Consider the following 15,387-nt stretch of genomic DNA (forward strand, 5'->3'; position numbering starts at 1 on the left):
TTTTGTTTAATGGATGCATCAGCTTTAACTGCACATTAGATAAAAAAAATTGATGTTTGAACAGCACTTAAAGAACCAATCATCTGGTGAGCAATTTTTTCAGACATAACCATACACATAACTGTTGTCTGAACTATCAACAGCTGTCTCTACTGACTCCCTCATTCACATGCAAGTTTGGGTCAGCGGAATCTGTATAGTATGTGTGTTTAGTGGGTAGAGGGGAGAAAGCCACTTCCAGACACTTTTGATGGTAGCTTATCTCCTGGGAGATCAAAAGGATCGGGCATAAATATTAATTTTGCCTGATCCTTCTCTCTCCCAACAGCATCCATTGAGGGCAAGTTTGGAGACATACATATTAAACTGTTGCCAAGTTCAGCCAACAATACTCTAATGTTTATGGCAGCCTTTACAGCTTTAATACACTAATAGGGGCCTTTAGTCCATATTGGCCATTAAGGCTGCCATACACATGTAATAGATGAGAATCTATCTCTCCGGACTCCCCCATACAGATCCACAATTGGTGGTGCTGAACGTGTATGTGTATTCAATGGTGAGAGGAGAAAAAGAACTTCAGGTGGCGGCTATAATGGTGGTGCTCCTTGCCCGCCTCACTCGCTAGCTGGTCTGGGCATCACTCACCTATCCCAGTGGACAGTCCTCGCTAGCTCTCCTCTGCCTTCCAGTAGGCAGTCCAATGTTCCATGTTGTAGGTTAGCACCAGGCTGAAAGGCCTCTTCCTGTTCCTTGTAGGACATGTGCACCTTGCCTACCTCAATCTCTGGCTGGTCAACTTTGGGGTATTTAAGGCATTTATCTCTTGGGGAGGGCGTCTGAGCTTTAGATTCCCAGTGTTCATTTGTCTACCTTTGTACAAACCACTGTCTACCCTGACTTTCAACTGATTATCATAGTTATCTTCAACTGACCTTGAATTGTTTTACAGATATGCACAAATTCTGCCTGCTCTGACTTTGGTCTGTTTCTGCTTTGCACAGATGTCTCTGACCCCTGTTGGTCAGATGTCATCTACACTGGGACTCAGGGGCGGACTGACCGGTCGGGCACTTCGGACATGGTCCGAGGGCCCGGCCGGGATGGGGGCCCGCCCCAGAATAACATAACACCGGGCCCCGCTCACTGTAATAGTAATATTCCTATGTGAACAACTTGAAATCCCCTGCGATCCTCTCCCTCTCCATACTCACAACCTCAGTAGTATAGAGGCAGCAGCAGGCAGTGTAATAGGAGCCGACAGTGGAAGCTAGCCCCGCCCCTCCCCGCCCTCCAACCAATCAGAGGCAACCAGCCGGCCAGCACTGACTCACAGCACAGGGGGAGGAGTCGCAGGGACTCAGGTAATCTTCTGAGTTTATTAGTTAAAAGAATTGAATGAGTCACAGACTGTGTCACCGAGTCCCTGCCGCCAGACTTCCTGCTCTGCGGCTCCCTGTCTCCTGACAAGTCCGTCCGGGGGGGGGGGGGTGGTATAGTATTGCATGTAGCAGAGCTGTGTGTGTACAGTGTGCTTGCAGCAATGTAGCAGAACTGTGTGTGTACAGTGTGCTTGCAGCAATGTAGCAGAGCTGTGTGTGTACAGTGTGCTTGCAGCAATGTAGCAGAGCTGTGTGTGTACAGTGTGCTTGCAGCAATGTAGTAGAGCTGTGTGTGTACAGGGTGCTTGCAGCAATGTAGCAGAGCTGTGTGTGTACAGGGTGCTTGCAGCAATGTAGCAGAGCAGGAAGCCTGGCAGGGACTCGGTGACAGGATTATTTTAACTCAAAGAATCAAATGAGTCTCTTTGATTCTTTTAACTAATAAACTCTTAGACCATTATCTAAATCCCTGCAATAACTATACAGTTTAATTACATCAGTCTGCTCCACTGCAGCAGAGCTGTGTTTGCCAGGAGCGAGTCCCTCCTGACCTTCGGTTCACTTGAGAGCCGACTCAGCAAGTGAACCGAAGATTCGATGAGCTGAGCATGCGCATTGATCTTCAGTTCACTTGCTTCTGCCGGCTCAGGAAGTGAACCGAAGATCCGATTCATGAAAAAGATCCGAACTTCCCATCTCTAAAACTCAGTAGCAGACCGGGCGGCAGCGCAACTCACTGACGTCACGCGCCTGCTCCTCCTGCTTCATTCATAAAGTGGGAAGAGCAGGCGCGTGACGTCAGTGAGTTGCGCTGCCGCCCGGCCTGCTACTGAGGTTGTGAGTACAGAGAGGGAGAGGGAGAGAGGATCGCAGAGGATTTCAAGTTGTTCACATCGGAATATTAGTATTACAGTGAGCGGGGCCCGGTGTAATAGAATACAGTGACTGCACCGGGCCCCGCTGCCATTACAACACCAGATGCCGGTGTTCCGTTTACTTGACAGTATTATGTCTATATCGTGGGAGATAGTTTTGCATTACGTCTAGCTTGAACTGCTGACTAATATAAAATTTTAAATCTTTATTTTATTTCCTTAAAACTATTTTCCACGATATAGACATAATACTGTCAATTAAACGTCACAGAGGTGCTGAAGAGGTCTAGATATTTGCATTTTGTTAACCTTTATTTTTGTTTGCATTTTGTTAACCTCTACTGCGCCTGCGCCAAGTCGTCTTTTTCGCGCATGCACAGTGTATTGGGGATCATTCACTCACAGGGACACTGTTATGGGGGATCTGTGGATGACACTGTATATGCTGCTATATATGTGTCATCCACAGATCCCCCCCACAACAGTGTGTCATCCACAGAGCCCCCCCCCACAACAGTGTGTCATCCACAGAGCCCCCCCCACAACAGTGTATCATCCACAGAGCCCCCCACAACAGTGTGTCATCCACAGAGCCCCCCCACAACAGTGTGTCATCCACAGAGCCCCCCCACAACAGTGTGTCATCCACAGAGCCCCCCCACAACAGTGTGTCATCCACAGAGCCCCCCCCCACAACAGTGTGTCATCCACAGAGCCCCCCCATAACAGTGTGTCATCCACAGAGCCCCCATAACAGTGTGTCATCCACAGAGCCCCCATAACAGTGTGTCATCCACAGAGCCCCCATAACAGTGTGTCATCCACAGAGCCCCCATAACAGTGTGTCATCCACAGAGCCCCCATAACAGTGTGTCATCCACAGAGCCCCCATAACAGTGTGTCATCCACAGAGCCCCCATAACAGTGCCATCCACAGATCCCCCCATAACAGTGCCATCCACAGATCCCCCCCACAACAGCTTTTGGTTCAAAATATTTTTTTATTTGGCTATTCCCCACCCCTCTTGTAATTGTTCCGCTACTTGTGGGCTGCGCGGGAATGAGTTGAGTCACTTCGGTGGCCAATCCCGTCCTGCAGTGCGTGATCCCGCAAGACCTGCCGCTGTAGGTCACGGGTCTCGCGGGATAACGCGCCTCAGGATGGGATTGCGCACCGAAGTGACTGAACTCATGCCCATGTAGCCCGCAAGTAGCGGATCAGTGGAACAAGTACAAGGTGGGTGGGGGGATGATCTGTGGGGTTGCCCAGACGGCTAGGCCCTTCACAGTAGTTATTAACCCCTTTCAGCAGTCCCCCATTCACTGAAGGGGAGACTGCTGAAAGGGATTAATAACTACTGTGAAGGGCCTCACCCCCTTTCACAGTAGTTATGCCCAGATATGTGCCCCCTTCACAGTAGTTATGCCCAGATATGTGCCCCCTTCACAGTAGTTATGCCGACACTGCTTCTAACAGAGGCTCACTAATGGACGCTGAGATTAGATCACCCTATATGAGAGCATTGAATCAATGCTTTCCTATGGGGAAAAATCTGACCCTGGAGGTCATCATGCAGGGTGTGAGGACGTCCAGCGTCAGATACCGGACCAAAGGTCTGTTTTCCGCCAGGAAGCCCTCAGGTGGCTGCCAGCCACTAGAGGCTGACTTATTGCTAGGACGTAAACAATGCAGTTTCTCTAGAACATTGCAGCTCGATTTGCAAAAGGGACACTGTACCCAGACCACATCAATGAGCTGAAGTGGTCTGGGTGCCTTTTGTGTCGCTTTAACTTTGAAATCTTATTAAAGATTGTGTAGGGTGTGGCTGGAGGCGGGACAAGGGTGGGGCTTGCAGCAGAACATGGGTGGGGCCTGTAAGGGGGCCCTTGATTTATTTTGCCCGGGGGCCCTGAGGGTTCTCAGTCCGCCCCTGCTGGGACTATTCCAAAAGGTAGCAGCCTGGTGGCTCCTGTAAAGTGAAGTCAAGACTTCTGTACAGGGCTAAAGGGTGAATACCAGGGGACCTCCAGGATACCACCCTTAGATTTAGCCCTAAGCCATACTGGTCAGTTGATACAGTGGCTCCACAACCATTGTCTGTTAAAGTGTCTTATTTCCTGGGAGAACTATAGGTTCTAGTGAAAATATTTAATTTGCCCAATCCTTCTCTCCCCGACATCAGTTTGGCCAACAATGCACTAATGTGTATGGCAACCTTCACAGTTGTTCAAATGGGTCATATATGTACAATGAAACGGCATGATAGATGAAAACCTTTCTGGAAATGTTCTTTTAAATAAAGAAAAATCTATCGTCCATAAATTATCTTTATTTGAACAAAAGATCTTTTGTTCAGCTGTTGAATAAAAATATATAATGCAACCAACTTCATTATTATATTTCACCTCACAAATGATTGTTTTAGTTGAAATCATTTATTTTTATCAACGTTAGACTAATGCATATGGCCACCTTAAGACTCCATGTAAATCTATGAAAGCCTAAATTCAGGCTAAGTTTGGTGGATATATTAGGTGAGGTAGAAATATGTTTGAATATGTCTTCCATTGACTGTTGTGCGATATACAGTATGTTGCCTTTTATACAGTGTGTTCAAAAGAGCTGTCAATCTGATTGCAGTTTTGGCTGCGTGATCACAATGTCTCCTGGGCAAATGTATGCTGTATGTTTTCCCAAATCTATAAATGGGATATGATTTTTCTTGGGATTATTTATATATATGGTAAATATTAATTACTTTTTGATTTTTAATGATGATTAATACATCTATACTTGCACTTAAAGGAAACCTGTCATGTGGGAATTTGATTATAATATAACTCATTATATACAATCATTAACTATTAAAAAGTACCTTAGATTTATTCACTTACTGGTGTGACAGATGGTTAGCCTCATAATATACACACAAAGATGCCATGCACCACATGCTAATGAGCTGCTTTGAGTCCAGCGTGACGTCTAAGGCCTCATGCACACGACCGTTGTGTGCATCCGTGGCCGTTGTGCCGTTTTCCGTTTTTTTTCGCGGACCCATTGACTTTCAATGGGTCCGTGGAAAAATCGGAAAATGCACCGTTTTGCAGCCGAGACCGTAATCTGTGTATCCTGTCCGTCAGAAAAATATGACCTGTCCTATTTTTTTAAAGGACAACGGTTCACGGACCCATTCAAGTCAATGGGTCCGTGAAAGAACACGGATGCACACAAGATTGGCATCCGTGTCCGTGATCCGTGGCCGTAGGTTACTTTAATACAGACGGATCCGAAGATCCGTCTGCATAAAAGCTTTTTCAGAGCTGAGTTTTCACTTCGTGAAAACTCAGATCCGACAGTATATTCTAACACAGAGGCGTTCCCATGGTGATGGGGACGCTTCAGGTTAGAATATACTAAAAGAACTGTGTACATGACTGCCCCCTGCTGCCTGGCAGGTGCTGCCAGGCAGCAGGGGGCAGCCCCCCCCCCTGTAGTTAACATATTGGTGGTCAGTGCGGCCGCCCCCCCCTCCCTCCCCTGTAGTTAACTCATTGGTGGCCAGTGGGCCCCCTCCCTTCCCTGTAGTTAACTCGTTGGTGGCCAGTGTGGCCGGCCCCCCTCCCTCCCCTGTAGTTAACTCGTTGGTGGCCAGTGGGCCCCCCTCCCTCCCCTGTAGTTAACTCGTTGGTGGCCAGTGCGGCCGGCCCCCCTCCCTCCCCTGTAGTTAACTCGTTGGTGGCCAGTGGGCCCCCCCCCTCCCTCCCCTGTAGTTAACTCGTTGGTGGCCAGTGGGCCCTTTCCCCTCCCCCTCCTAATTAAAATCTCCCCCCCTATCATTGGTGGCAGCGGAGAGTACCGATCGGAGTCCCAGTTTAATCGCTGGGGCTCCGATCGGTAACCATGGCAACCAGGACGCTACTGCTGTCCAGGTTGCCATGGTTACTTAGCAATTTGTAGAAGCATTATACATACCTGCGAGCTGCGATGTCTGTGTCCGGCCGGGAGCTCCTCCTACTGGTAAGTGACAGGTCATTAAGCAATGCGCCGCACAGACCTGTCACTTACCAGTAGGAGGAGCTCCCGGCCGGACGCAGACATCGCAGCTCGCAGGTAAGTATAATGCTTCTACAAATTGCTAAGTAACCATGGCAACCGGGACAGCAGTAGCGTCCTGGTTGCCATGGTTACCGATCGGAGCCCCAGCGATTAAACTGGGACTCCGATCGGTACTGCCACCAATGATAGGGGGTGAGATTTTAATTAGGAGGGGGAGGGAGGGGAGAGGGCCCACTGGCCACCAACGAGTTAACTACAGGGGAGGGAGGGGGGCCCACTGGCCACCAACGAGTTAACTACAGGGGAGGGAGGGGGGCTGGCCGCACTGGCCACCAACGAGTTAACTACAGGGGAGGGACGGGGGGGCCCACTGGCCACCAACGAGTTAACTACAGGGGAGGGAGGGGGGCCCACTGGCCACCAACGAGTTAACTACAGGGGAGGGAGGGGGGCCGGCCGCACTGGCCACCAACGAGTTAACTACAGGGGAGGGACGGGGGGGCCCACTGGCCACCAACGAGTTAACTACAGGGGAGGGAGGGGGGCCCACTGGCCACCAATGAGTTAACTACAGGGGAGGGGGGGGCGCGGCCGCACTGGCCACCAATGTGTTTACTACAGGGGGGGCTGCCCCCTGCTGCCTGGCAGCACCTACCAGGCAGCAGGGGGCAGTCATGTACACAGTTCTTTTAGTATATTCTAACCTGAAGTGTCCCCATCACCATGGGAACGCCTCTGTGTTAGAATATACTGTCGGATTTGAGTTTCACGAAGTTACTCAAATCCGACGGTATATTCTAACATAGAGGCGTTTCCATGGTGATGGGGACGCTTCAAGTTAAAATATACCATCGGATTGGAGAAAACTCCGATCCTATGGTATATTAACTCCTGACTTTACATTGAAAGTCAATGGGGGACGGATCCGTTTGAAATTGCACCATATTGTGTCAACGTCAAACGGATCCGTCCCCATTGACTTGCATTGTAATTCAGGACGGATCCGTTTGGCTCCGCACGGCCAGGCGGACACCAAAACGACTTTTTTTTCATGTCCGTGGATCCTCCAAAAATCAAGGAAGACCCACGGACGAAAAAACGGTCACGGATCACGGAAAAACGGAACCCGTTTTTGCCGCAAAAAAATACGGTCGTGTGCATGAGGCCTAACTTTGATATGAGTCCAGCTTTTTTTCTATTCAGCGCTGTAGCCACTCCCATATTCACTTGTTCAGAAGCTCAAAATCCCACGCATGCGCGCTGTCTAATCAGTGTAATGATGCACATTCATAGCTGAAAGTAAACTGGGCAAGCGTTGGCTCATCCTCACTTCAGGTGGACCAGTACAAGCAGGGTTTATTTGGAAGGCAGAGTGTACATCTCGGGTAAGCATTCTCCTGCTTGTCTTGTACTGTGCAGTGGGCGGGCAGCAGCCAGCCTTACTGTTGACACAGACTCACCCTGATGCCCCACACTTTATTTGGTTTTGCATTTAGAACATTGCACTGATCAAACAGTGCGCATGCGCGGGATTTGAGACGAGAATTTGTGGCCATTAATGAAATAAAAAAAGAGCTGTAGATGATAAAAGGGGCGTGGTTTATTACATCATTCATTTTAATAATTGGCAGGAAAATGAATAACAGGGAATGCAAAGGTACTATATTACTAAGGTACAAAAAAAGGGGGAGGAATATACTGTTGAAATTAGTAATTATTATAAGGGCTAGTTTGTTCATGGGGTGATAAACACATACAGGTTCCCTTTAAGTGCCCAAATGGTTGTACATGTAAGTCTGCAATGTCAATAAGGCCTGGGGAAAATATGTGATTTCACATTGGTAAGCAATTTTAAAAAATTTGTATTTAGAGGTTCTTTTGATTTTTCATTGAAGAATGTAATAGACTTTAATATGTGAGGGAAATTATTGACCGATGATTGCAATTCTCCTTTCCTTCTTCTGCTTAATGCTTGTATTATTCAACAGTAGAATCGAGTTGTTACAGTTAATGTGAATGTATGTGAATGAATATTTCTATCCATCATAAAAGATAGATATTGCTTGCTCTGAAAGCTGGGACACATACTTATTAAACTGAATAAATGTCTATGTGACTTACCGTATGTTTCACCCTATAAGACGCACCCCCCCCCAAAAGTCGGGGGGAAATGGAAGTGCGTCTTATGGGGCGAATGCTAACTCTACTAACACTGATACATCGCCAGCCACGATGCTGCACAGCGCAGCTGACAATGTATCAGTGGGGAGGGAGGAGCGGCTGGGGGCCGGCATCTGGTGTTGTAATGGCAGCGGGGCCCAGTGCAGTCACTGTATTCTATTACACCGGGCCCCGCTCATTGTAGTATTCATATGTAAGGCATTAATGTAGGCATTAAACTATAGCAATCCTCTGCAATCCTCTGCATACTCACTTCAAACTCCAGTAGCGGGCAGGCCGGGAGACAGCATAATATCACTCACTACATCACGTGCCTGCTCCGCCTGCTTCATTCATAAAGTGGGAGGAGCGTGACGTAGTGAGTTACGCTGCAGCCCGGCCTGCTACAGGAGTTTCAAGTGAGTATGCAGATTATTGCTATAGTTGAATGCCTACACGTTACATATGAATACTACAGTCACTGCACCGGGCCCCGCTGCCATTACAACACCAGATGCTGGCTCCACCCCCTGTATTTTGGAGTCATTCACTCACAGGGACACTGTTATGGGGGGGGGGGATCGGTGGATGACACATATATAGCATAAGATGCTATATATGTGTCATCCACAGATCCCCCCCCCATAACAGTGTCATCAACAGATCCCCATAACAGTGCCATCCACAGATCCCCCATAACAGTGCCACACACAAATTCCCTATAACAGTGCCATTCACAGGTCCCCCATAACAGTGTCATTCACAGATCCTCCATAACAGTGCCATCCACAGAGCCCCCATAACAGTGCATCATCCATAGATCCCCTCCATAACAGTTCGTCACCCACAGATCCCCCATAATAGTGTCATCCACAGACCACCATTAGTTCAAAACCCACCAAAAGCACACCTTTTGGTTAAAAAATTTTTTTCTTATTTTCCTCCTCAAAAACCTAGGTGCGTCTTATGGGCTGGTGCATCTTATAGGGCGAAAAATACGGTAACTATACTGTAAACATTTCTGCTTGCTTCATTTGATGTACAGGCACTTCCAGTTGGAACTGTTTTATGTTGCTATACTGTCATCCCCCAGAAGAAGGCATCCCAGCCGAAACGCGCATCCGGGTACGTGGCTCTCCTGAGCTGGACAATTCTTTGCTTTATGGGAATGTAATCTTATAGCGTAAGCTATCTTCTGCTTGGACAACAAACGTTTTTGTGATGCACTTAAGTTACTCTGTGTATGCTGCAGGGGTTGATCTCTGTGATCTCTGGGTTCACCAGTGGACGCGACTATCTAGGTAATCAATTCCTGTGTTTGTATATGCCTCTCTACATGGCTCTATTTTCAGGGCACTGGCAGTTGCCCTATATGCCTCTATGGTGATATGTACGTATATGGTCACATATGTCCATAGGATATGGTTCTATAGTCAAGTAATAGATGTTATTATGCACATTTGCACTTTTTTGTTGTGACTTAGACATCCGTGTTTATCGCGAGTGGATGGGACAATTAGAGTGACCGGTTGCTATACACATGTGTATCTTCATTTGGGATTTTTGTCTATAGTGCACTGGCAGCTTTTTATGCCTTTATTGAGATATACACTCACCTAAAGAATTATTAGGAACACCTGTTCTATTTCTCATTAATGCAATTATCTAGTCAACCAATCACATGGCAGTTGCTTCAATGCATTTAGGGGGGTGGTCCTGGTCAAGACAATCTCCTGAACTCCAAACTGAATGTCAGAATGGGAAAGAAAGGTGATTTAAGCAATTTTGAGCGTGGCATGGTTGTTGGTGCCAGACGGGCCGGTCTGAGTATTTCACAATCTGCTCAGTTACTGGGATTTTCATGCACAACCATTTCTAGGGTTTACAAAGAAGGGTGTGAAAAGGGAAAAAAATCCAGTATGCGGCAGTCCTGTGGGCAAAAATGCCTTGTGGATGCTAGAGGTCAGAGGAGAATGGGCCGACTGATTCAAGCTGATAGAAGAGCAACGTTGACTGAAATAACCACTCATTACAACCGAGGTATGCAGCAAAGCATTTGTGAAGCCACAACACGCACAACCTTGAGGCGGATGGGCTACAACAGCAGAAAACCCCATGTCACAGTCGTTACCTTTGACTGTGACCTTCCGTTCTTGCTCATTCGGCGCTCCTCGCTGAAGTTCTGTTCCTGTGTGTCTTTTGTGGTTCTTTATGGGTTAACTCCCCTGTGTGCCTATTAGGAGTTAATCCTCTGTCTGCTCCATGGGTGTGGTCTCTCTGCTGCACCCATGGAACCTGTATATAAGGCTGAGCTTTCCTCAGTTCTGTGTCAGCTCTCCTGGTGTGTGTTGTCTTGCTTCTGCTCCTGGTTTGTACTCTCCCTCCCATGCTGCTGACCCATGGGATCCGTGTCTGTCTGCCTGTGCTCTGTGGGTTTTCCTACTTGTTCATTTACGTTCTCTGATGTCCTCTTTCCTGTCTTTCTGATATCTGATCTGCCTGTTATGTTTTAGTTACTTTGTGTTTATTCTGATGTCTGTGTTCAGCAAGCCTTTGCAGCAGAGTGGCATGACAAGGCCATGCAGTTTACTACTGGTGGAGCAAGTCCTTCTCTGCTCATTGCCACTCCTGCTCCCTTGCGTGAACTCCTGTTTGTATTATTAGTTGCCCTGTTTTGTATTCATATGTCTGTGTTCAGCAAGCCTTTGTAGCAGAGTGGCATGACAAGGCCATGCAGTTTACTACTGGTGGAGCAAGTCCTTCTCTGCTCATTGCCACTCCTGCTCCCTTGCATGAACTCCTGCTTGTGTTATTATTTGCTCTGTTTTGTATTTACCTGTATGTTATGCATGCCTATGTGCCGTCGGTACCTTCTGGTACCTGTTGTCCATTCGCTCCTGCTGTCACTGTCTAGGTCACGCTCCAGAGTGGACCCTGGCAACTTCCTGCAGCTAAGTCTAACCCTACCATCTAGGGCTCTAGTGAAAACCAGGAGTTGCTTAGTTACGCCCCTCTGGAGTATTACTAGACAGTGGCGCAGTGGGGGTTTTCTCCCACTGTTCTGACGGTACATAGAGCTCATGTTTTATCTGTGCTGCTTTCCATGTTTCTGTTTGTGCTATAAACTCTTATGTGTCTGTACCTGATTTCCGTTTATTGCTTGACGACGCGGTGGTCTCTCCTGGGACCTCCAACTCGTGACACCCCACCGGGTACCACTCATCTCCACTACAAATAGGAAAAATAGGCTAAAATTTGCACAAGCTCACCAAAGTTGGACTGTTGAAGACTGGAAAAATGTTGCCTGGTCTGATGAGTCTCGATTTCTGTTGAGACATTCAAATGGTAGAGTCCGAATTTGGCGTAAACAGAATGAGAACATGTATCCATCCTCTGGTGGCTACTTCCAGCAGGATAATGCACCATGTCACAAAGCTCGAATCATTTCAAATTGGTTTCTTGAACATGACAATGAGTTCACTATACTAAAATGGCCCCCACAGTCACCAGATCTCAACCCAATAAAGCATCTTTGGGATGTGGTGGAACGGGAGCTTCGTGCCCTGGATGTGCATCCCTCAAATCTCCATCAACTGCAAGATGCTATCCTATCAATATGGGCCAACATTTCTAAAGAATGCTATCAGCACCTGGAATCAATGCCACGTAGAATTAAGGCAGTTCTGAAGGCAAAAGGGGGTCCAACACCATATTAGTATGGTGTTCCTAATAATTCTTTAGGTGAGTGTATACGTGTATGCCAACACAATTTGGACACTTGTGACATCTCCAACTCCAATATATCAATAGGTCCCTTCCTATATACGTATATATACGTTTAGAGGTGTATATTTGCACTTTTTCTGGACATCTGTGACAATTATGTGTGACATTTGTATATGTTAGTGCATTTGTTGTATGCCTTAGCTTTTTGGTTGCCTCACTACCCACTTCCCTCAATTGTTATGTGACTGTGTTATGTCCCCTCAGGTGTAGTCCACCTTTTTATCTGATGTAATACATCATATGTAATACATTTTTTATGTATTATTGAATAAAGTATATTTATATTTTGCTACTATACCCGTCTAGTCTTAGTTTATCTTTTGTTCGTGTATGTTACCAAATCACAAGCCAAATCTTATTTGTTTTTTGAACGGGGGAGAAAAAAACATTTATTTAACAAACAGGACATTAACACACATAAAATACAACACAGAAGAGGCAAAACCACAAGATTTAAAAGACAAACTGAAAAAAAAAAGTGCTTCATCAACAAGAATGGATTGATGACCAGTGTCGGTGTTACCACGATAGTAATGCATATTGATCATGAAATGTATGGGGTTATGGCTGATAACTGGAGGACAGTCCAGCCAACAAGCCGACTCCAACTCATTCCTTGACGAGCTGGGTTGCTAATAAGTGGATTCTAAAGTGTCTGAAGAAATGCGAGTAAAGACATTGGAATAAATTGTCCACTTCCTCCAACGTATCCTTTGATTTATGACGGTCACATCTTGCACTCCCAGGACGCCGGCACATGGCTCCGCAGTGTGGGCTTTTTTTAACATGTCAGCTGCTGACAATAGTGTTGCCATCTGCAACCTGTGCTGTCAACACATAAGTTGCGGTAAGCTAAACACTCACCTAGGGAAGACCGCCTTAAGAAGGCGCCTGGCCTCCCATCACCGAGCCCAGTGGAAGCAACACCATCAGAACTCACAAAGCCACACTCCCGGCGCTCCCCGTCCTGCCTCTTCTCCTTCTCCTCTCTCCTCCCAGTTGTCCTCAACTCCACCTTCCACCGTGCCGTCATCGCGCTCATCTGGCAAAAGGCAGGCTTCCGTGACCTAAATATTTGAACGTAAAAAGTTGATAATGCCGGATAACCCTCTTGCCCAACGGCTGACCGCCGGCTTGTCTGAACTGCTAGCCCGCCAAATACTGCCATATAAACTGGTGGACCCAGAGGCCTTTAGAAAATTTGTGGCCATTGGAACACTGCAATGGAAGGTCCCCGGAAGGAAATATTTCTCCCAGAAGGGCATCCCAGAGCTATATGGCGGCAAGTGAATGTATCTATGGCACACAGTGTCGGTGCCAAGATACATCTGACTACAGACACGTGGTCTAGCAAACACAGGCAGGGAAGGTACATAACTTTTACTGCCCACTGGGTGAACCTACTTACGGCTGTCAATCATGCAACCCATGGCACCCGTGTGGATTTGGTGTTACCGCCACGGATTGCATGCAGGCCTGGGTCTTCTTCTTCCTCTCCTCCTACTTCATCCTCGGTCTCCTCGTCGGCTGACTCATCCTTTTTCACTGCTACCGCCTCTTCCACTGCACTCCTCCAACTCCCCAGAACTTATTAGACATGCCAGGTGAGATGTTGCCATGTTGTGCTGCAGCTGTTGTGCCTGGAAGCCTAGAGCCACACCAGTCCTGCACTCCTTTCAGCTCTGCGGTCACCGGCCAATCAGTGGCTAACCCTTCTCAATTTGACAGTTGGTAAAGTAGTGTGCGACAATGGTGCCAATCTGCTGAGTGCGCTGAAACAGGGGAAAATGACAAATGTGCCGTGCATGGCACAAGTCCTCAACTTAGTCATGCAGTGATTCGTTGCCAAATACCCCGGAGTCCAGGACATCTTGCGGCAGGCCAGGAAAATCTCTGGCCATTTTAGAAGATCTTACACTGCCATGGCTCGCCTTGTTGACGTTCAGGGGCGACACTACTTGCCCGTCAGATATCTGATTTGTGACTGCCCAATGCGCTGGAACTCCACCTTGTATATGCTTGATAGGTTGCTCCAGCAGAAACGTGCCATTAACGACTACCTGTACAAACTTTGCGACAGGACAGGTTCTGGGGAGCTTGTTTTTTTTTACCGCGCCAGTGGGTGCTCATGCGCGACGCATGCAGACTTCTGCAGCTATTTGATGAGATCACCAAACTGGTCAGTCGCAGCCAGGGCACCATCAGTGACATCATACCTAATGCCTTCTTACTGGAGCGTGCATTGCGTCGTGTCATTGATCAAGCCGTCGAGGAGCAGGAGCAGGAAGATGAGGAAGTCGCAATGCTGAATGAATTCCCAGGGGGGCTACTCCATCTGAGACAAGTCAGCAGGAGTCTGAAGAGGAGTCAGAGGAGGATGGTGCCTGGGGGAGGAGGAAGAGGAGGAACAAGAAGAGCAGGCTTTAAACTTTTCTGGGATCCCTGGTGTTGTCTGTGGCTGGGGGGAGGAGACCGAGGATGACATTCTCCTGGGCGATAAGCAGGAGCCAGGCTTCCGCTTCCGATTTAGTGCAAATGGGGGCCTTCATGCTCCAGTGTTTGAAGAGGGACCCCCGTATAAAAAGCAAAAAGGGCAAGGACCAGTACTGGGTGGCAACGTACTTAGACTCCCAGTACAAACACAAAATGGCAGACATGTTACCAGCATCACAGAGGGCTTTCAAAATGCAGCATTTCCATGACATACTTGACATGTATTTCTACTGGCCTGCAGTAAAATTGATATTCAATGACCGTCTAATATAACTCCAGCCACATAATTACTTGATGTCATATACTCCACTGGCTTGCAGTAAAATTGATATGCAATGACCGTCTAATATACCTCCAGCCACATAATGACTTTATCTTTTCTGTTCGGTGAATGCATAATTTTTGGGGCCTGTAATCTAACTGGCCAACAGTAAAATTTTTATATGGTGACCGCCTAATGTATTTCTAGCCACATAATGACTTGATCTTTTCTGTACGTTGAATGCATAATTTTTGGAGCTGTAATTTAACTGGCCAACAGTAAAATTGTTATACGGTGACCGCCTAATGTACCTCCAGCCACATAATCACTTCTTCTTTTCTGTACGGTGAATGCATTATTTTTGGGGCCTGT

Source organism: Bufo bufo, chromosome 2, assembly GCF_905171765.1.
Source record: "Bufo bufo chromosome 2, aBufBuf1.1, whole genome shotgun sequence".
NCBI classification, from domain to species: Eukaryota; Metazoa; Chordata; class Amphibia; order Anura; family Bufonidae; genus Bufo; species Bufo bufo.